Genomic DNA, 22,065 nt, shown 5'->3' with positions numbered 1-22,065 from the left:
TTAAAACTCTTACTTGAGTGGGCTTGGTGTTAAGCGACTTAACTCTCGGCTTTCTGTGTGTTTCCTGGCCGATGAAGATTGTGCTTTAATGGTGAAACAATTGGCCAATGGATGATGACGTTGTGTGTTGATATGACCCTGGAGTCCTGCACATCCTCTCCTGCATGTCTCACTGCTTACCACTCCGTACTGTACTGGTGCATGTAATATACTATTCATTATTAAATTTGTTGAAGAGAGAGCTGGTGAGTTTTTATTCCCTTCCTCCATATATTCCATCGGTCCTTCCCCTTGTCTGTTTACCACATCTCTGTGTCCTCTTTTAATTTTATATCAAAAGAAATGTAATCTTTGGCATTTGTTAAGTGGGGATGTGTGAGTATGTATAATAATAAACAGTTCCATCGAAAATTTCAGTATTTGTTTTACGTTAAGAATTTCCAGTCCATTGTTTCATTTTAACTATTTTATTAATTTCTTTAACTTTTCCCGCTGATAGGAAGTTAGCAGTCAATTGTCACTCTCAAATTTTGTGCACGGGGAAATATAAAAGAAAACAGATTTTTCAAAAAGGTTTTAAGAATTCACCAGCGCATACTGAGCTACATTATGGTTACAAGTCATTCATCAGAATGTCCGTGTAATACTCTTCATTGCAGCTTCGTCGTTTAAATTTCCACGTGTTGGGATTAAGACGAATAAAACAGCAGCCTCATTTTGATTTTGTAACGCGTAAGTTTTGTTGAAATTCTGAACTGGTCAGGAAAACTGAATATCGACAATGTCTTCAAATATATAATTGCATATATTGGCTGTACATTGAATAAGAGATCGTGACCCGAATTCTGCAGGGCACTGTTTCTTGAAAGTGTAAATTAATAGGGAGCGGATGTTGATTACCTAAAAAATCTACTTAAAATGATCATTAAAATGCCCTTAAACTAATGGAAAAATTACATAAAAAATAAAAGAAAATGACATTTAAATATTATTCACCGTACTCGCACCACAGTTTCTTAAAAATTAGTTGCCCTGTTTCAATGACTGCCCTGGAAATCTCGGAGAGAGGAGGCAACTTCCTGGAATTTGGCTAAGATGAAGGAAAAGAACATGCAACAAAATGGAGGTTTTAAGGGAAAACTATAGATTATAATGAGGGTTTACAATGTGTTTCAATCAGAGGTGGTCAGTCAAAGCCCTCACTTAAACTAAGCTGTTGTCAAGCATTTTATATTACTTTCGTTGTATGAAGTGAAGCCTTCAGTGGAAAGAGGGATGGACTTTAGAGTCTGTTCCAAACTAAAAAACTCAAACTTCACTATTATTCACTTATTCAGTAGGTAATTACTACTGACTTATTTACTTAGAAAATAATTTAACAGATCTACCGTTAAAGAAGAAATTAAAATCCATTCCAAATGATCTAAAAGTTCTTCAAAGTGTTAAAAATGCAGAAAAAAATATAAAAATGACCTATTAGTTCAAAAACGTCAAAAAATGCAATATAAGAAATTTTTTTTTTCGTTCATTTTAACATAGAAAGGATTTCTATATTAATAGGCATCGTCCTAATGTGAAAAATAAGAAGATGACTTTTCATCAACATCCGCCCCCTAATCATTAATATATTATCAACATTTGCAATGCTGTGTAAATTCTACAAACAGATAAATAAAAGAACTGGTATTAAACTGCTTCAAATCACATTGTTGTTGCACTTGCATTGCTGACGCAACAAACTAATAAAATACTGAATTAACCTAAAAAATATATCATTAAATTGAGCAGATACAATATTAGATTGCAATAAAATTGCATCACGACATATTTGGGAAACAAATTTACATTTACATAATGAATTCAAAATATTACTAGAACTTAGGACCTGTTTTCAGTAGGACAGGGTTCTAAGATTAAAATTTTAGATTTTAAAGTTAGTTTAGGTGGTTTACTCGCATTGCCTACTGTCAGATATCACTTATATTCGGTACTGAAGAAATTTTATTTGAGAGTGATGTTGATAAGAAAATTATTACTTACAAAGGCTTTAAAGAATTTAGATATTGATAAGTAATGAATCGACTTTACACAAATATTGTGTGACTGAAACTTCTAAAATGTATGATCATAATTACTAAAAATACATTTCTGACCACCCCTCGTGATTAAGTTTATTTTACATATAAATAATGTACTTCTCATGGTCCTTCACTCTTTGGCCTCTCTTTTACAGATCTACAGTGATATGAAATTGTAGTTGCAACACTGCTTAACATGTTGAATTTGCTTGCACATCCCTATACTATGATTTCCTAAAATGAAATAATTGAATACAAGGGAACATTGTCAAATCATGTTTCAGAAAATAAATGAATGAAAGATTTGTTAGGCCTTAGTAAAGCATTTGTTTTAAAATGATTGTTACTGTGTGAGGCCTACTTTTGTGTTTATGTCCATATTTGGTGTTTGTATGTGAGTATTTGGCAATAGTGAATAAAATCCATTGTCTGATTCGTGAATCATCTTTGGAAGAGTTATGAAAACCGTACAAAATGATATTGGCATTTGCTTACTTGCTTGCCTGAAACTGCTCAAGATCTGTGAACACCAAGAAGTTTGAATTCGAGCCTTGCGATTTGTATAGCCATCTTATTTACAGAAGCTAGGCTAAGTGGAGCTAGGTATGGTCGAATTGTGTTCGTTGTTTCATTATCTAATAGTGACCACACTTGAGAATCCAATGTTATACGAGTTTTAGATGGGAATTACTTTATGTAGCATGTTAATATGTTCAGGAGAGCCTAAATTTAATATACTTTCTTTGCACTTTTAATCTGTCTCAATAATGATCTAAGTTTCTCGTAAAATCGTACTGATAATCAGAGTTTCAGGTTGTCAGATTACAGTTTTGTAGGACACTGTTGCACCTGTGTGTGTAATACCAGATAGATATCTAAAACCATGAATTGTCTCTATATTTCTTAAAGAAATTTGAAAAAGACATTATGTAGAATTTTCTAATACGTAGTTGTTCTTTTTCGCTGTTACTTGAATCCAAGTTGCATGAAAGGTAAGAATAATTTTGTCTACTTGATCACCAGTTCTGTCTTTTGTATAATTGCTTATAAATTAAACAGTTTAATAATATCTATTAGTGCTACTTTAAAATTTTAATACTTAATTTGTTTTCACATTGTAATTATTTATGTACGGTATCAGTATGCTTTAGAAAAACAAATTTTTTCATTGTCTTTTGACTACATTCAATACACTAAGAAAATATTAATATGACGTCGTAAATTTCTATCCTTTGTCGTGCTGTAATGATTTTTTTTTTTATGTATTTGCTATTAACTTTGAAAATCAGAGTGTGAGTCTTTTTTTTTTTTTACTAATATTTGTATTCACCACCTCAAAATTTGAAGTGTGAAATTAGGAGTATACACGGAAAAATCATATGCATTATACTATGTTATTTTGTACGTTAGTATTTATCATTACTCTTTGTGACTGATGTAAACTGACTGTTTATACTTGATACCCGTACTTCACTAAGATGATCGTGCTTAAATTATTTCTCGATGTAAACTTTAATAAATAAAGGAGCCTTGAAAACTCACTTATAAGTAGATATTTCACAGCAATATTGGCGTGGGTTTCTTGTAAGGTCATAAGTTCATTTGAGACACATTGAGAACTAAGACTCACAATATCTAACATTTTAGCGTAGCGCTGTTTAGACATGTCTAGGAGATTTGCGTGAGAAAGTTTTAAGTTGTATGAAGTGAATCCTAAAAGTAGTTGTAAGGACAACATATGGATATTGTCTTAAGTGATATTCAAATGCAAATTTTCATCGTTATAAACAACCAAATATCTTAAAATATGTCATATTATCAACACGTAGATCATTACAATTATGTGTAAAAATAATTTAATAATAGAAGTAATTTCCTTATGCACTGATAAGTTGAAAAATAATATTCATTCAAGCACAACAGTTTTCTTCTTGGCTTGTATGTTTCTGTATTTTCATTTTCCTACATGGGGATAGATATTGTTATTTATATAATGTGTAGTAGAAACATGCTTCATCCTCTCCTTTCTACCTTCTGGAAACATTCTGAGGTGATTAGAATTTCACAGTCTCTTCATTCATTTCATTATAGCATTAATCATAGATCTATATATCGAGTGACAGTCATTAGTTATCTAATTTGTTTCTACTTACTGTAATTCCTACAGGCTATCAAGTCAAACGCACAATATATTAATTATGTTAAAAAATATTTTGTATTGGAGTGATATAAGGTGCAATGTGTGAGCATTCTTAAATAAGTACATTTTTCAAAGTTGTCGAATTTCCTACCACCCACCCCCGCCCCCAAACCGAACCTTTTAGCCTAAATATTTATCTAATATGAAACATAGATATATTAATTTAAAATAAAAAGAATGTGTTGTTTGCAGTATTCAATACATTACATGCTCCGTCATCATAGAAGCATTGTAAAATAATCCATGTTGAATCTTTCGTACACTACTTTTAATACTTGAATATAAATAATTGATTAAATGGCGATCTTACTCGTGTTAAATGTGTAAGCATGTGCGGCTTACAGCACAAATACATAGCACAAGAAAATGGTTACAACCAAAACATAATAGACAACATCATAAGGAAGACAAAACAAAAACTCAACAAACACAAAAACACAACACAAACACAAGAACACAAGAAATTCATCACACTAACATACGAAAACAAAAACACACACAGATCGCATCCTCATTCAGAAAACAGAAATACAACATAGTATACAGAACAGAAAACACACTACAAAGACATCTCAACACACAAACAAATAAATACAACCACACAGGCGTATACAAACTCACATGCAATAGTTGCGACAGTTTCTACATTGGACAGACAGGCAGATCATTCCAAACTCGATACAAAGAACACATTAAAGCAATAACCAGAGGACACAATACATCCACATATGCCGAACACATAACTAATGCTAACCACACATACAATAACATAAATACAGACATGGAAATCCTACACATGCAACCCAAAAACCAAAAACTCAACACAATAGAACAATATGAAATATACAAACACACTAAAACACACCCTGATTAAATTCTCAACACACAGATCAATTTCAGAACACACACACTATTTGACACCACATTTCAACAATCGAACACACCCACACAACAGGCAGTGAAATTCGAGATACACGCCAAGATCTAGTAGGCTCTGAGGATGGTGTGAAGAAGCACCGAAACAGCTGTAAGCCGCACATACTTACACAATTAACACGAGTAAGATCGCCATTTAACCAATTATTTATTGTAAAATAATTGGAACATGAAGTTAAAAATTCACTACTGATTGATGAAGTGCATATGATGAGGAGCTTGTGATGATCCTTCCTCGTCAATAATCTATACTTGATCACGTCATCATTATTATTGGCACCAAGTTCTCTCAACATTTTATGCATAACTTAATTGTCCACTAATTGAAATGGGTTCTTAGAGAAAGAATAAAATGGAAAGATCGGTAAAAAAAAATTAACAGAGGTACTGTTTTTCAGTTATTTATGAATCTCTGTACTGCTTGTCTCCCGGAACACACAAATGCCTCCTGAATATGTTATCGGTATATTCAAATGTTAGATAGAGTTAACTTGAAGTGTGTGTGGGTGACTGTTATTTACATTTATCTAATACTGGTAATGAATTTTGGCTACAGCAATCTTTGATATCCTAAATTGTTATTTCCTTGAAATTAAATATCCAATGCAGCAGAAGAATAAATGTTCATCATAAATTCCGTATTGGTACATATTTTTAATGTGACTTTTTTTATTTCGCTTTAGGAGAGTTCTCTCTTCCATAGTAGCATCAGTTGTATTTTTAGTAACTTTAGCAATTCGTGAATGTATTAATTGTAATGCAGTATCAGGGAAATAAACAATAAATATTTTATGTAATGTTGAACACAAATAATTTGTTATTTGTTTTTTAAAAAGTAATTTCACATTGAAATTCTAAGCATTGTTTGTAGGTGATGTTGGGAATTTCTTTTTTCACATTTACAGTATTCCAAATGATGGAATATCCTTATTTTAGATTCTAAAATAAAATAAAATAAAAAAATTTCATATCTGTAAAATTTAAAAGTAGTTTCAATAAAGAGCTATATTGTAATGTAGCAAATTTCTTCTTCTTTAAACACCTAAATTATTTTAATTTGAAATCTTTGTAATCACACCTGAGTACAAATTTACACAACATACAATGTTAACTTTGCATTCACAACTTACTAGTATATTTCTGACCGCAGGTAAACCTTTTAGCTACAATAATGCAAATTTAATCCCTTCATGTTAATTAGGATGTAAGTTTGTGCATCTAGAAACAAATTATCTATTTCAAGCAAGACTTTTTATATTAAAGCACACAATAAAATTGTGAAGTATATTTACTCCAGAAAAGTTTTCTTAGGAAGAATCTTTCTTATGAACCATTCATCAGTTCGTTATAGAGGGATATCTTATGTTACAAAATATTCCTGTCTATATTCAGTATTAAAATGACTACATAGGAAATTACATATAACTTCACTACCCATCGAATTATGAAAATATCAAAATCCAAACAATTAGTGCATAAGTTCCCATGTCATTATCAATTTTAAAATATTTAGAATTTTCTCAATGTAACATTGAAAGCGCTGTAATTTTGATACGTAGATTTTTTTTTATTCTCCATTGTTTCGAAATAATTTCTTTTACACTAATGAAGTTATAGAAGACAATATGGACATATAATTTAATTGACACGTTTATTCTTTTGAGATCAGATCATTACACAATAACGTAAATAAATTATTGCACTTACAACAAATATTCACTTTCTTTGGAATTACTAGATGCTTCCATTCCTCTCAGTTGCAATAATTTTACTGAGAAAGAAATTTATTGCATGCTCATTTGCATGGATAAGGCTTGTTCTAACAATGATAGATAGTTCTCACTGGAAGCAATTCATTTATGTGTCTCCTAATTACCACTCTTCTTTGGTATCATTTCAACTGTAACTGATAGTTGTTTATGAATTTGAAAGATACAGGTACGTCGGTTTACATGTAGTTACATTCTCAAAATCTTAACACACAACTTAGTGCCTGTGCAACATAAAACTGTTATTTTTGTAGGTCAGTCGGCATGATGAGATCCATTTTGTTTATTTACAAAACTAGATATGAACAACTGCTCATATGTTTACATAAAATGCACACTTTCCATTTACACGTAGTATGGGTTCTCTTGGCTGGATGGTATTTAGTAACAAGATCTCTATGTAGTGTTTAATTCTTCTTGACACTAAAACAAGTAGGCCTAATTGTCATTCTGATCTTCTTCTGCACTCACTGTGTAATATCATTTTCATATGCACCAGGAATGATCACAGTCATGCTTTCTTTCTTTCTTTCTTTTTCTTCATATTCATTTTTCTCTTTATTTATTATCTTTCGGCTGTTTTTCTCTTTCTTCCGTCACTTGCACTAAGAACTTTCAACTTATTTTTTAATCTTCAGAGTAAAATGATAGGCTTCCATGTTGCATATTTATGTTATATTAGAATTATTGTACAGCAATTTTCAAAAAGGAAGTTCTGTAGTGTTCTGTGATAGAGGAAACTTTAGGCAACTGTTTTGTAATTCTCAACTATATCGATCGTCCAGTTCAGAAGTGCGACAACTCAAAAATTTCCATTTTTTAGTTATTTATACTACTGAGAGCCCCTTTCGGAGCTCTTTCTGATTCAGTATTGGGATAAGTAATATATACAACCAAAAAAAAAAAAACTAAATAAACTGTTTTAGAAATAATTATAACTATGGACTTTACTAATTCATTATTAGTACATTTCGAAATGTATTAATAATGAACTGGAAGATTGTAATAAACTCGTCCTGAATACTGACTCATTTCTAATTGTCGTGGTTATGAACCAGAACTCTGTTCCTTTCTAAGTGATTTATTTGAAACTTTCAACTGAAGATATCTCAAAACTTGTTTTTTTGAGTTGTCGCACTTTTGAACCAGACGATCGATATGTTGAAATTAAATATAAATACATAGTCTCAGTAACCTAATTCACTCAATATAGCACCATCCCCTGTCAATAAATTCTATATCTGTATAAGAATATTATACTTTATATACCTTACCCTACGTATTTATGACTTACATGGTTTGATTTTCGTGTAAGCTGTATTCAATTTAATTTCGTCACTTCTGTTGTAGAGAAATTCTTCCGTAAAAATAAATTTACTATAATTGTTGTTAAAGTGGGATTTTATGTATGAAAGCCCTCTGTTTTAAGAATTTATATACCGGTATGTAAAATAGATCTATACATTTTACATAATGACAGTGTGAATTGTTAGGACTGATTCACAAAGGATTGACTCCCTTTTACTAACGAAAGTAATTAATTAAATAGTTAATATTCAGTAGTTCTCCTTCTATACAGCGAATAACAAAACTGCATCTGGAAGGAAAGTGAGTTGAATATTGGACAAGGTGTTGCCAGCTATGGGGAGACTGGATAGTCTTATCACACACACACGTGTTGTGTCTAGAACATAATATTTTGTAGATAATGTTACATATCTAAATACATAATTGTAATTATTTTCTAATTTTATCTAAAATTTTAGCTACCAGTGCCCATGGAAGTGAAATTAATTCTAAACAGTAACAAAATTTATTTATTTTATGTTAATGGAAAACGTTAAGTTCTCAAGTTATCACAAGATTAAACAATCAGTTATGACAATACATAATATTCAACACCCAAGTAAAACTTTTACTCTCTAGCCATACGTAGAAGATGCGAGTGAATATCTATGTGTGCAGGCAAGCAAGCAAGCAATCCAATGCCCAGTTAATGAAATATCATCAATTATAAAGTCGCAGAATCTTCGTCAGTAATTTGTACCGTATTTATATTTATTATTGACAATTGATATCTTTTTGCAAACCTGAAGTTTTTTTTTGGAAACATACGTGTAACATGCTTCCACTGCATGGCACCCCGTATTGCGATGTCACTGGGTCAATATTGTCAAGAGTAATGATACTGGCATGGTGAACGGCTGTGTCTCTTCTGTTGTCTATCTCCTCTTCTCTTTCTCTGTCTCTCTTGAGTGACAAATGTAATACAGTCTGTGAAATTGTTATGTAATTGCCATGCTTAAATTTAACCTTTCTTTCCAATGGATTTGTGTGTTGTGCATTTGTTCTGCTGCTAAAGTGTTTCTTGTCCTTGGCGTTTTAGTGACATTGTAGTTAAGTATGCAGTTGGAGCATGTTAGCAGAGTCCCAGGAAAGGGAACGGCCTCCTAGAGTTGTTTTCTGCACACTCATACATCTATGAAGACAAGTCCAGACCACATTTGTAGCCTTTGACAATTATCGCACTTTTGATTGCCATGTACACTGATTGATGTTTGAAGTGCTTCGTAATTTGTTGTTTACTACACAGAAATATAAATTATTTTCATGTTGAATCTTTCGTACACTACTTTTAACACTTGAATATAAATAATTGATTAAATGGCGATCTTACTCGTGTTAATTGTGTAAGTATGTGTGGCTTACAGCTGTTTCGGTGCTTCTTCACACTATCCTCAGAGCCTACTAGATCTCGGCATCATCTCGAACTTCCCTGCTGTTGTGTGGGTGCGTTCGATTGTTGAAAAGTGTTGAAGTGTGGTGTCGAATAGTGTGTGTGTGTTCTGAAATTGATCTGTGTGTTGAGAATTTGATCAGGGTGTGTTTTAGTGTGTCTGTATATTTCATATTGTTCTAGTGTGTTGAGTTTTTGGTTTTTGGGTTGTATGTGTAGGATTTCCATGTCTGTATTTATGTTATTGTATGTGTGGTTAGCATTAGTTATGTGTTCGGCATAAATTTCCTAGACATCACCATAACAAAAGTTGACAACAAACACAGCTTCAAAATATACAGAAAACCAACCACCATCACCACACACATACACAACACATCTAATCACTCCACACAATACAAACATGCTGCATTCAGGACAATGGTACACAGATTACTCAACATACCCATGAGCCAACAACAGTACAATGAAGAAGTGAACACAATCAAATACATAGCACAAGAAAATGGTTACAACCCAAACATAATAGACAGCATCATACTTACTTACTTACTTACTGGCTTTTAAGGAACCTGTAGGTTCATTGCCGCCCTCACATAAGCCCGCCATTGGTCCCTATCCTGAGCAAGATTAATCCAGTCTCTACCATCATATCCTACCTCCCTCAAATCCATTTTAATATTATCTTCCCATCTACGTCTCGGCCTCCCCAAAGGTCTTTTTCCCAAAGGTCATCATAAGGAAGACAAAACAAAAACACACACAAGATCGCATCCTTATTCAGAAAACAGAAATACAACATAGCATACAGAACAGAAAACACACTGCAAAGACATCTCAACACACAAACAACACAAACAAATAAATACAACCACACAGGCGTATACAAACTCACATGCAATAGTTGCGACAGTTTCTACATTGGACAGACAGGCAGATCATTCCAAACTCGATACAAAGAACACATTAAAGCAATAACCAGAGGACACAATACATCTACATATGCCGAACACATAACTAATGCTAACCACACATACAATAGCATAAATACAGATATGGAAATCCTACACATACAACCCAAAAACCAAAAACTCAACACACTAGAACAATATGAAATATACAGACACAACAAAACACACCCTGATCAAATTCTCAACACACAGATCAATTTCAGAACACACACACACTATTTGACACCACACTTCAACACTTTTCAATAATCGAACGCACCCACACAACAGCAGCGAAGTTCGAGATGATGCCGAGATCTAGTAGGCTCTGAGGATAGTGTGAAGAAGCACAGAAACAGCTGTAAGCCACACATACTTACACAATTAACACGAGTAAGATCGCCATTTAATCAATTATTTATAATTTATTTTCATTAAACAGAACAGGTACACATTAAGTTATACTGTTGTCTTCGGGCTCTCCGAAAAAAGGAAAAAACAAAATAATTATACTGTGACATTCCAGAAACTAAAAGAAAAGTTTTGTTTTTCAACGTAAACCTGCATTTAACGAAACATATACAATGATTACAAGTTGGCTATTTGCAGTACTTGTGAAACTGATCTTCACATGCATCTGAAAGCAAACTTATAAGTACCTCTATTAGAAGTGGAAAAGTGGAAAAAGGAAAAGCAAAACATTACCAATACACATTGAGTACTGGCTAGCTACATGAGATTCACTCTTGACAGCTATCGTATCATTTTGAGGTACACAATTCCACTGATGGGGAGAAAGTTCATAAACATACAATGCAGACAAGTCTTATCACTAAGCAAGTCCACAAGACATGCACCTTCTTCGTCCATAGGACCGTGCTGCAGCTCGTCATCAGTCAGCATTGCCACCTCACAGCTGTCAGTACTCTATCGAGTTCCATCTTGCTCACATCTGGAACTGAGAATGCATAGTTCTTACCACGAATGTTGAAACTTTGACGACCAGTAGAAGTGGATGTGAATTAAAAAAAAAAAAACATAGCTGAACAGGAGGGCAAATAAGTCCTTGGTCTATACTTTAGGACTCATTCTGACATTTGTCTTTGCACCTTCATAAAGCCAGTGAAAACTATAGACAAGATGAATGATTTGTGAGACCTGAAAACAAATCAATTTATTGTGATTTAAAATGGTTTGTTTACAAATTGGCTAAAGACCATGCAAAGGGAAATGGGACTATTAGCCATGGAGAACATGTTTGCCATAGCTTTTCATATTCAATTTTTTCTTGCAAATATATTACATGTTTTATTACCGGTACCTGATTTTGTCAATTTGAGATAGCAGAGTAATATAAGTTCATGAATCCTGAAGATTGACAATGAACATAACAGTTTTTGGCTTACTTATTTCCATAGTAACAGTTTCTCGTGGTTTATTATTATTATTATTATTATTATTATTATTATTATTATTATTATTATTATTATCATCATCATCATCATAATCATTATCATCTTTTTGTATAAAATGATATAACATATTGGTACATTATAACCTATTATTGTTATTATCATTATTATTATTTATTATTATTATTATTATTATTATTATCATCATCATAATCATTATCATCATCTTTTTGTATAAGATGATATACCGGTAACATATTGGTACATTATAACCTATTATTGTTATTATCATTATTATTATTATTATTATTATTATTATTATTATTATTATTAATATTACCATTAGGATTTTCCGTTCTGAAAACAATATTTTCTATACCATATTGATTTTTTAATGTCATGTAAACTGTGCAGTTACCTATTTTTTTATTGGGTTATTTTATGACACTGTATCAACATCTCAGATTATCTAGCATCTGAATGAAATGAAGGTGATAATGCCGGTGAAATGAGTCCAGAGTCCAGCACTGATAATTACCCAGCATTTGCTCATATTGGGTGGAGGGAAAACCCCGGAAATAACTTCAACCAGATAAGTTGCCCCAACCGGAATTCGAATCCAGGTCACCTGCTTTCGCGGTCAGACGCACTAATGATTATTTCACAGGTGTGGACGCATTTATTTATTTATTTACCTGGCATCATTGGAATTGGTGATAATGGAATGGTATTTTGGCAAGACGAGTCTGAGAATTTGCCATGAGATCATCTGACATTCGTCTTACAGTTGAGGAAAACTTCGGAAAAAACCAGATCAGGGAATGAACCCAAGTGGGATTTGAATGTATGCCTAAGAATGAGTCACAATTGATATCATTCTTGTCACCTCTACAAATACTGTAATATTTTAACAATTATTGTTGTGATATTGCACAAGTTTCCTCATTCTGTATGCCTAGATCTTATTCTATTGAATTTCACTTTTATTTTACTTGTACATACGACTTCGGGGTTTTTGACTTTATAAAATAATAATAATAATAATACTACAATAAATGAATATCTCTACTGCGCATACCATGAATTATCATTAAAAAGTAGGTTTTTAATAAAATTTTACAATAAATATTTGCCTGTGCTGTTATATGTAAAGATCAAGCTAGTCATATTTTTGTGATAATTTGAATTGTTATTTTACACACTGTTAGAATTCGAAGTCAAATGATTCAGGATAATAGTGCAGAATTATACAGAGAAAACATTGAACGGGACTACGGGAGTGAATTATGAACCTGGCCTCACATGTTCAAGTAATACAGAATTAGTACAGTCATTGGTTTCATCACTGCCCTCACACATTCAGTAAATATGAGAATGTCCACATGTAGGCCTACACTACTTATAATCGTGTAAATTTCAGAGCTCGCAAAGCTTAATACTGGCCTCTCTAGACTTCTGACTTTCATTTTCTCAAGCAATATAGTAACGAAATTCGATCAGTGTGCACATTTCACATGATTAATATTGCTGTTAGGCCACAGCTTTGCAGTAGTGGTCAGCATCTCTGGCCGCGAAACTAGCGGGCCCAAGATCCAATTCTGCTTGGGACAAGTTTCCTGGAGGTTTTTTTCTGGAGTTTTCCCTCAACCCATTAAGAGTAAATGCTGGGTAACTTTCGGCGCTGGACCCTGGACTCATTTCGCCATTGTTATCATCTTCATCTTCAACCATCCTACCTAATTTCATACTCATGTCATCTATCATATGAGGATAACAGAATCCGACCAAATGGATGCCCCAATCCCAGGACAGAATTCTTCATCGCAAAAAAAAAAAAAAAAAAAAAAACAGGTAGAGGCGCAAATGGCTACACGTTAATATGCGCAGTCTTAGGGGAAAAAAATGCTATTAGTATCTCAGATACTGACGTCTGATATCCAATTTTCTCAGGAGTCGTCAATATGAATGTTTTATATTATCTGTCCATCAGTATAGCCCAAGTACTGTCAATGTTACTGTTATTATTGAAATTACTGTTGTGTGAGCCCAGCTGTAACTTGCAAATGGACGGAGTTACGTAATAAGAGACCAACCACCAAAAATCTGTTTTCGAGATACTGCCCATTGAAATAAATCTGGTTTTTATTAAACATTTTATGCCAGAAGTATAATGTAACATTCATACTATTACATAAAATAGCACAAATAATACTAGAAAAAGGCTAACCGATTTTTAATAACGAAGTAGCAGTTGATTTAATATTGCAAAGCAAAATAAATAAATTTCATACAATAAACGAATTTTGTTTATAAATAGCAGCAAAATGCAGATATTGCCTTCTTGATTTTTTCCGAGTTGAATAATCTAGCCAACAACAGATTTATGCAAATATCTCAATGATTATTTTTTCAAATTGTCGGTTGGTCTATTGTTGCGTAACTCCAAATGTTCTATAACGTAAATAAGTATTCATGAGAAAGAGTACTGGTACTACAGCAAAGGTAATATGAGAAGTAAATTACCGGTAATAAATTTCAGGTTTGGATAAACAACTGATCAGTACCGGTAAGTTATTATTGTTATTATTACCACTATTATTATTATTATTATTATTATTATTATTATTATTATCATCATCATCATTTAGAATGGTAATCATATTATCAATTACAAGATTAGTCAGGTTTTGCTGTAAGTATATTGTTATTAGACATTTTCTCATAATTGGATAGATTTCAGGTAGATTAAATCTTTGTATAATTAGAACCAAGTATTAGTAGTTTCAAAATAACAAAGCATGACATTTAAATTATTAGGAAGCATTTCTCTTTCTGCGTTTGTTTAATATTTTCATTGAGTTCGATGTACGATATCTGCTAATTTTTTAGTTCGAACTATCTGCGCTTCTACTTCTGTGGCAGGATATATAAAAAAATGTATCACCCTCTCCCACCTTTTTTTTGGAGAAAGTTCTTCGTATATAAGTCCTCTCCTATTTTTCTCTCCACTCTGCCAATGAAATATTTTATTCTTTTCTTAGTGGGGAATCTTAGAATAGCGAAATTATATTCTGATAGATTAATTTATCATTCAGTGCCGTGAAAGGGATCGCATATTCTTTCGAAACCTTTCTAATGCTTAATTTTCCTAATTTTAAAGCTTTCACCACATTACAGAAGTACACTGAGTTACAGTTGCATTTTTTTGTTGGCCCTAGCATCTTTGCATAAACCTGCATTGCTGAATTTAACCTACAATGTAACGAAAATTAAGTAAAGGAGCATAACTTAGTAATAAAATTAATCCCAATCATGAATTACCAGTTTCTTATATATGCGCGTGATTGAAGTCACCATTAAAAATGGCGTAAAATAAAAACGAAAAAAAAAAAATTATTTCTAATACTTCACACTCGGTTTGGCAGTTATTACTTAAATGTTAAATGCAATGATAGAGCACATACTTTCTATAAATTTAACGTATACATCTAGGAACTATCAGGGCTTCTCTGAAATAAAATCTCTTCATTCAGGCTGTTATCCCTAACTGAATATAAAAGTAATAAAATAATTATTCTCCAAAATAATTATAATTAGTAGTAGTAATAATAGCAGTAGTAATATGGTAGAATTAGTAATAGTAGCAGTAGTCTTTTTATTTAACAAAACTCAACTGCAGAGTAAGAAATGACCTATAAATTTTTCCTGGAGCCCTCTTTCAGAGACAGGACTCTTTTACAAGTCGCAGATCTACGACACGAGATACACAGCTTTACTTCCTTTCCAGCAGAAGCCATGTTGAGGATTTTATCGCTGTTTAAAATCCATCACCCTCGACTGGGTTGGACTCACGAACCTCAAACCATGGGGTAATTGCTAGGCCACCAAGAACGAACTTTATAATTATGCAGTGATTTGTTAGTGGAATATGTTACCAGCATTGAAAATTATTGCGTTAGGGAATTTTATTGTACTCTTTTTTCTGATTCCTACATGATCTTCAACCAGAGTTACGATAGAGTGCCGTAAAGCTTGTGCTAGAACACAGGAAGCTGCGCACAAACTGTGAAAAATTGAAGAAACAATTTTTGCCTAGAGATCTGCTCATTATCAGCAATTTTCAATACTCATTTCTTATACTATTCTCATGCTGGTAGCTCTCAGGGTTCATGATGAGCGTGCAAGGGTAGGCAGATGACGTTTATACTTCAGACAATGTGTATTCCGAGCAAAAAGTGTCTATGTGTAAGTAGGATAGACTTGCTCCTGTACTCTTTTGCACAGATAGCAGAGAAACGACAAGGTTGATTTTTTTTTTATTAAGCCGTAGGAATGACAAGCATTCATGGCATCGTCAGTATACAGAAAATTGACAATACATAATATAATACATCTAGTGCTAAATATGCTAGGATACAGAATTACAAATGTTTTAATTTATACGCTGAAGGTGAGAACATTTCCGGCGACACAAGCTAATATATACAGTATGATACATAGAGCTTAATACTAATTAACATGTAAAAGTCAATCTTAATTGTACCAATTTCAGAATACGCTAATTCAGGTATACTAATATTTTTCTTTCAAGCTAGAGCCATGTGGCACTGTCCCATGCAGTCTCTCTGTTTTCTCTCCCCGGTCTTGGCTTTAACTCTACCTGGCATAAAATCATCAAAGGTGGTATCCGGAGGAGAATGTTAAATACTACAGCTTTAAATTTAGATAATCATTTGTGCAAAGTGGCAAGTGTTTTAATAAAATATTTTTTACCTCTTTTTTTTAATTTTCGCATGTTAAGTTCTTTAATATTTTGTGGGAGTTTGTTATAAAGATTGCTGCCTCTATGCGATAAACTGTTAATACTTCTGGTAAGTCTGTGGTAATTCAAATGTATGTTCCTGGATGTTCTGGTACTATACTCATGATAAAAAGAATTTGCTTTAAAAGAGTCTATATTTTGATAAATATAGCACACTACCTCCAGTATATATATATATATATATATATATATATATATATATATATATGCAGGACACAGGTAGAATTTTTAGTTCTCTAAAAATGCTTATACTTTCAGATCGGATAGGAACTTGCTTTATAATTTTAATTATTCTTTTCTGCAATTGGAGTACCTGTATCGATTTTGGTGAAGACCCCCAAGTAATAATGCCATATGATATTATTGAATGAACGTAGCCAAAGTAGAATGATTTTAAAAGTTCCACGGGTGATATTTTCGCAAGAATTCGGAAAGCATAACATAGACGGCTTAGCTTCTCAATTAAACGCAGAATGTGTTTTTCCCATGATAGATTGGAATCTATCCATACCCCTAAGAATTTAGTGCATTCTACTTCCTTGATTATGGTATTGTATTGTATTGTATTTATTAACATTCCATGGTATTCATACATTGCTTACAGCTAGAATATGGAACAAGTCAAAAAACTTAATACTATTATAAAATCTTAAATCATAGTCGCAGTCTAGATGAAATATATACAGATGAGATTTACAATATAGTCTACTAGTACAACACAAAGTTTTAGTATCAATTTCATGAAGTGTTATTGAATGTCATGAATTCACCTACAGAATAGAAGGCGTGAGAAATTAAGTACTTCTTTAATTTGGCCCTAAATAATCTTATGTTTTGAGTTTCATTTTTTATATCGATAGGGAGGCTATTAAAAATTTTTACTGCCATATAACGCACTCCTTTTTGATAGCACGATATACTTGCCGATGGAGTATGAAAGTCATTTTTTTGACGTGTATTTATGCTATGAACTGTTGAATTAGTTACAAAGTTTTCACTATTACATACGAGGAAGACTATTAATGAAAAGATATACTGACAAGCCATGGGCATTATTTGTAGTTTTTTGAAAATAGTCCTACACGATTCCCTAGATTTGGCACCTACTGTTATTCTAATTACTCTTTTTTGTAATAGAAATATATTGTTACTATCTGTGGAATTTCCCCAGAATATTATTCCAAAACTCATTACCGAGTGGAAGTATGCAAAGTATATTGTTTTTAAGGTATTGATATTTACTATCTTTTGCATAGATCTAATAGCAAAACAAGCTGAATTTAGTTTGGGGGTAATTTCTTTAATATGATTTTTCCAATTTAACACATTATCGATTTTTAAGCCAAGAAATTTGGTTGTTGTTGTTTCTAATAGGGATCTATTATTAATTATTGTGCTAGAAATTTGCGAGGTTGAATTTGGACAGGATTTAAATTGAATTATGTTAGTTTTGTTACAATTTAATACCAATTTATTGACTGAGTACCAGTCACATATTTTGAAGAGAATTATTATTAAGTACTATATGGATCTGTTCAGACTTGGTAAAAGAGTCATGTAAAAAACTAGACGAATAAAGGTCGCTATAGGGAAGGAATCAGTTGAGAGTTACAATAAAACTTCTCATAAAACATATTCCTATGAAGAAGCATTCTTTGCAATATAGGTCTGTGTGACTGAAACCTAGACAGCAAGTTATGCAGGAAAGAAATTAAAACAGCGCAACATATTTAATGTTCTTGTGACAGCTCAGCCTGCAAACGTAATAATACATTTGGAAACACTGCATTAAAACCAGTACAGGTAAGCAGCCTTCAAGTCAAGGACCTGTAGCATCTTGTAGAGAAAAAAGCAGGGATTTTGAAATGGTTTACCTGAAGGCTACGTGCATCCACAATTGAAAGGCATATTGGTCCTTGTTGAAGGATCAGGTGATGATAGTTGAGGAAAAAAATATTGCAAAGCAATAAAATACATAGGAACAAATGCAGTCTTAGAAAAAAGTTTTGTTGCATAGATATTTTACGGCAGCGTTTCTCAAACTTTTTTGAAGTGCGGACCACTTTTTTAAGTCAGAACAGTTCTGCGGACCACCTTACTCTTGTTCCCTTCGAAAGCAAATTTATAATTTTTGTAGCATTACTTTTATTCCCGTATACTTATATTTTAAAAAATAATTAATTAATTAAAATTAATTTAATTCAATTAATTTTATATTAGTATTAACTAAATAAGTTAATGTTAATAGAAGAAAATACATTTTGTTTTTTTTTTTATAATTCAAGGTATTAGAGTTTGGATAATCTTTAACTAATTAACTAAAAAAATAAATAAAATATTGGTACTCGCATTAATGAGATGGATGAGCCTTCCGATTCTTGCACAGTTGTTCTATATTTGGACGTATGCTGGTAAGCTTAAGTCGGAGATCGTCACATACATCGATTTTGGTACTTTGTTTTTATTAGAGTTAGGGGTGAAAACCCTTTCTCACACAGATACGTAGAAGCAAACTAAATTATAATCTCTAAAGCACCATTGTACAGTTCACTGTATTCTCTTTTCACTTGTGATGAGTTCCAGAAATTAACCATACCTTCCGCTTCGAATTTCATTTTAAGTCCGGTGTCATTCGAGACTTCAATTAACTGTTCTCTTTCACTCAATGAAAGTTCGTTAGTTTCAATATCACAATGAAAGTGGTCACGAACCCATGAAAATTCGTCATATTTACTTCGAAAATAAGTTTAAAATTGTGACTTCAGAGTTGTATTATTGGTGTACGACATATAGTACGTTACGTGACCATTTCAATGTGCAGAGTGGGTGTCTGCAAAACTATTAAGAAAGTCATAAATACATGAAAAGGTTCGGTACTTTGGTCCTCTGTTATGAATTCGGGTGGTCCCTGGCTGGGTTACAGGCGCCAGATGAGCTGTAGTGTGATGCGCAATTCGTTTGAATTATATTTTTTCTTTTGTCATTTTTGAAGGACCACAAGGGCAGACTTCGAGGAACACAGGTGGTCCGCGGACCATAGTTTGAGAAACGCTGCTTTATGGTATAAGTCCTAGGAAGGAGGCAGTACACATGATCAGAGGAAGAACGATCAGGTTCACTAGAGAAGGATTAGTTGAGGTACTAAAATTAGTTTTGTTTCGTTGTACTGTATGTCTGATCATATGTACTGCTTCCTTTCTGGGACTTATAAAGTATTGTGCGACAAAACTTTTTGTAAAACTGTACATTTTCTTAAACTGGAAACTTTATTAAACATATATACAATCTTTATTATTTGCATATATTATATAAATTGACATTTTTAAGGAGTTGCTTTGTCACTTGTGCTACTTAATATACAGATAGATAAATTATTATTAATATTTTGAATCTGCCCAAAAATGGAATAAAACAAAAGAACATTAAATAATCATGTTAGTTTCACTAGAAATTAAAGATCTTACTCTACAATTATGTAACATCACAAATAGAACTGGACTCAAATTGAACAAAGATAAAACTTAAATATCTAGAGCTTTGCAACATATGCCTGCAAGTGAAAATTTTAAAGCTCACATGCACATAGCTCATATAGAGAATATGAAACAATAAATTCGAATACGGAAAGCAAATAAGTCGTTATTGCGTATTGCAGATTATTCTGGAAAGAAAATTTATTTCAAAACAGTCAAAAGCTCATACAGGTAAAATTTTCCATTGCTCTCATGTGTGGAGTGTGGACTACCTCCAAGTAGGACAACAAATTGTATTTGACTTGTTCCACATCTTAAAGCTTCAATGCTTATGTAAGATCTGTGGAATACAATAATAAAAATAAAATGGAAATGGAAAAGAAAAACAAAGTTCCAAGCGTTATTTACATCAGAATAGAAAAAACCAAATAAATTAATATTTCAAGAACCAAATACACTTCCCAAAATAAATTAGGACGTCTCATATTAATGACTGTTTATCAGAATGTCAGAGGAAATAAAATTAAGATGTGTTTAAAAAATCATGAGAAGGAAGTTTTTGAAATAACTTCGATTAAAATACAAGATGCAGTAATGGAGGAAAAAAATGTCGAATATTTCCAAAAATTTTACTGCTGTAAGCTGTACCTAACCTCGTAAGAGGCTTGGAATACCTACATCTATTATTCCGATTGTAACTTTAGCTGCTTTGAAAGGATCAATTGCTCTACTAAAGTATCACCAATATTCGAAATGAAACTAAGTTCATTAGCTCTTTACTTTTCCGTGATACTTACCTCTCTCTCTCTAAAACTAGGTACGGTACCTATATTCAATTTCTACTAATCTAAAAATATATTTGCAGCTCTTTATTTGTAGGAGTTTCATTTGTCAAAAAAAATCAATGATTCAAGAACTCGGAGACATAATATATGTGATTAAGTACTCTTTGTCCCTTGTGGCAGCTCAGGAATGGTGACAAGATTTCTAAATTTCAATTATCTACAAATAGCTAGGCTTAAGATATATTCTGTAAATTACAGTAGAACCTCTATTACCCGTGGTAATAAAGGGGGTAGGCTGAACGGTTAATCGAAAAAAATCGGATAATCCGTACCATAAAATATTCTCGTAAATTTAGTGAATAATGCTTACTCTTTCGTAATTTCCTCCATGGTCTTGTATTCAACATGCTAGGTAGTGGATCAGAGCTCACTCATTTAAGTCTGGTTGTAAAAAATGGGTTTTTAAGGGGCAAAGAAACTCCTTGTAATGGTTGTCAGTGGTAAGATAGGGATAGTGGAGGTCACATATTGTAGATTTACATACTTTATGCTTGATTTTTATTAAATTGCACACAGTTATTGTTTAGTCCACTGTCCTAAGACAGGTTTGAACCTCATAACTAACACCAATAAGGCATCACTCATGAGGCAACTAGGCCAAGAGATAATGGAGTAGGGTGGCCAGTTCCTTTCTCCCTCCAATGCATACATCGCCGATTAGCTACATATTACACACAGTTGTGACTCCAATTTCGTATTCTAAGATGAGCCACAGTTTCTCATTCCCCAAATCACTCAGTTATTTCCACTTTTTATCCTTAGAATAACATGGCTTATTTTGATATTCCAAGAAGACATTTTGTATAGAAGTTATACAGTACGACAACTCGAACATTAGACTAT

At 32.6% G+C, this 22,065-nt stretch overlaps 1 protein-coding gene across 11 annotated transcripts in view; it reads left to right on the top strand.

The window, feature by feature from the left end:
• The window catches only part of LOC138713882 (protein piccolo-like), a 281,309-nt gene that overhangs the window by 195,794 nt on the left and 63,450 nt on the right, over positions 1 to 22,065 (top strand). The gene's annotated exons all lie outside the window — the stretch shown is intronic.

This window comes from Periplaneta americana, chromosome 14 (assembly GCF_040183065.1).
Source record: "Periplaneta americana isolate PAMFEO1 chromosome 14, P.americana_PAMFEO1_priV1, whole genome shotgun sequence".
Taxonomy (NCBI): Eukaryota; Metazoa; Arthropoda; class Insecta; order Blattodea; family Blattidae; genus Periplaneta; species Periplaneta americana.
This window is presented reverse-complemented; position numbering and strand designations above follow the sequence as displayed.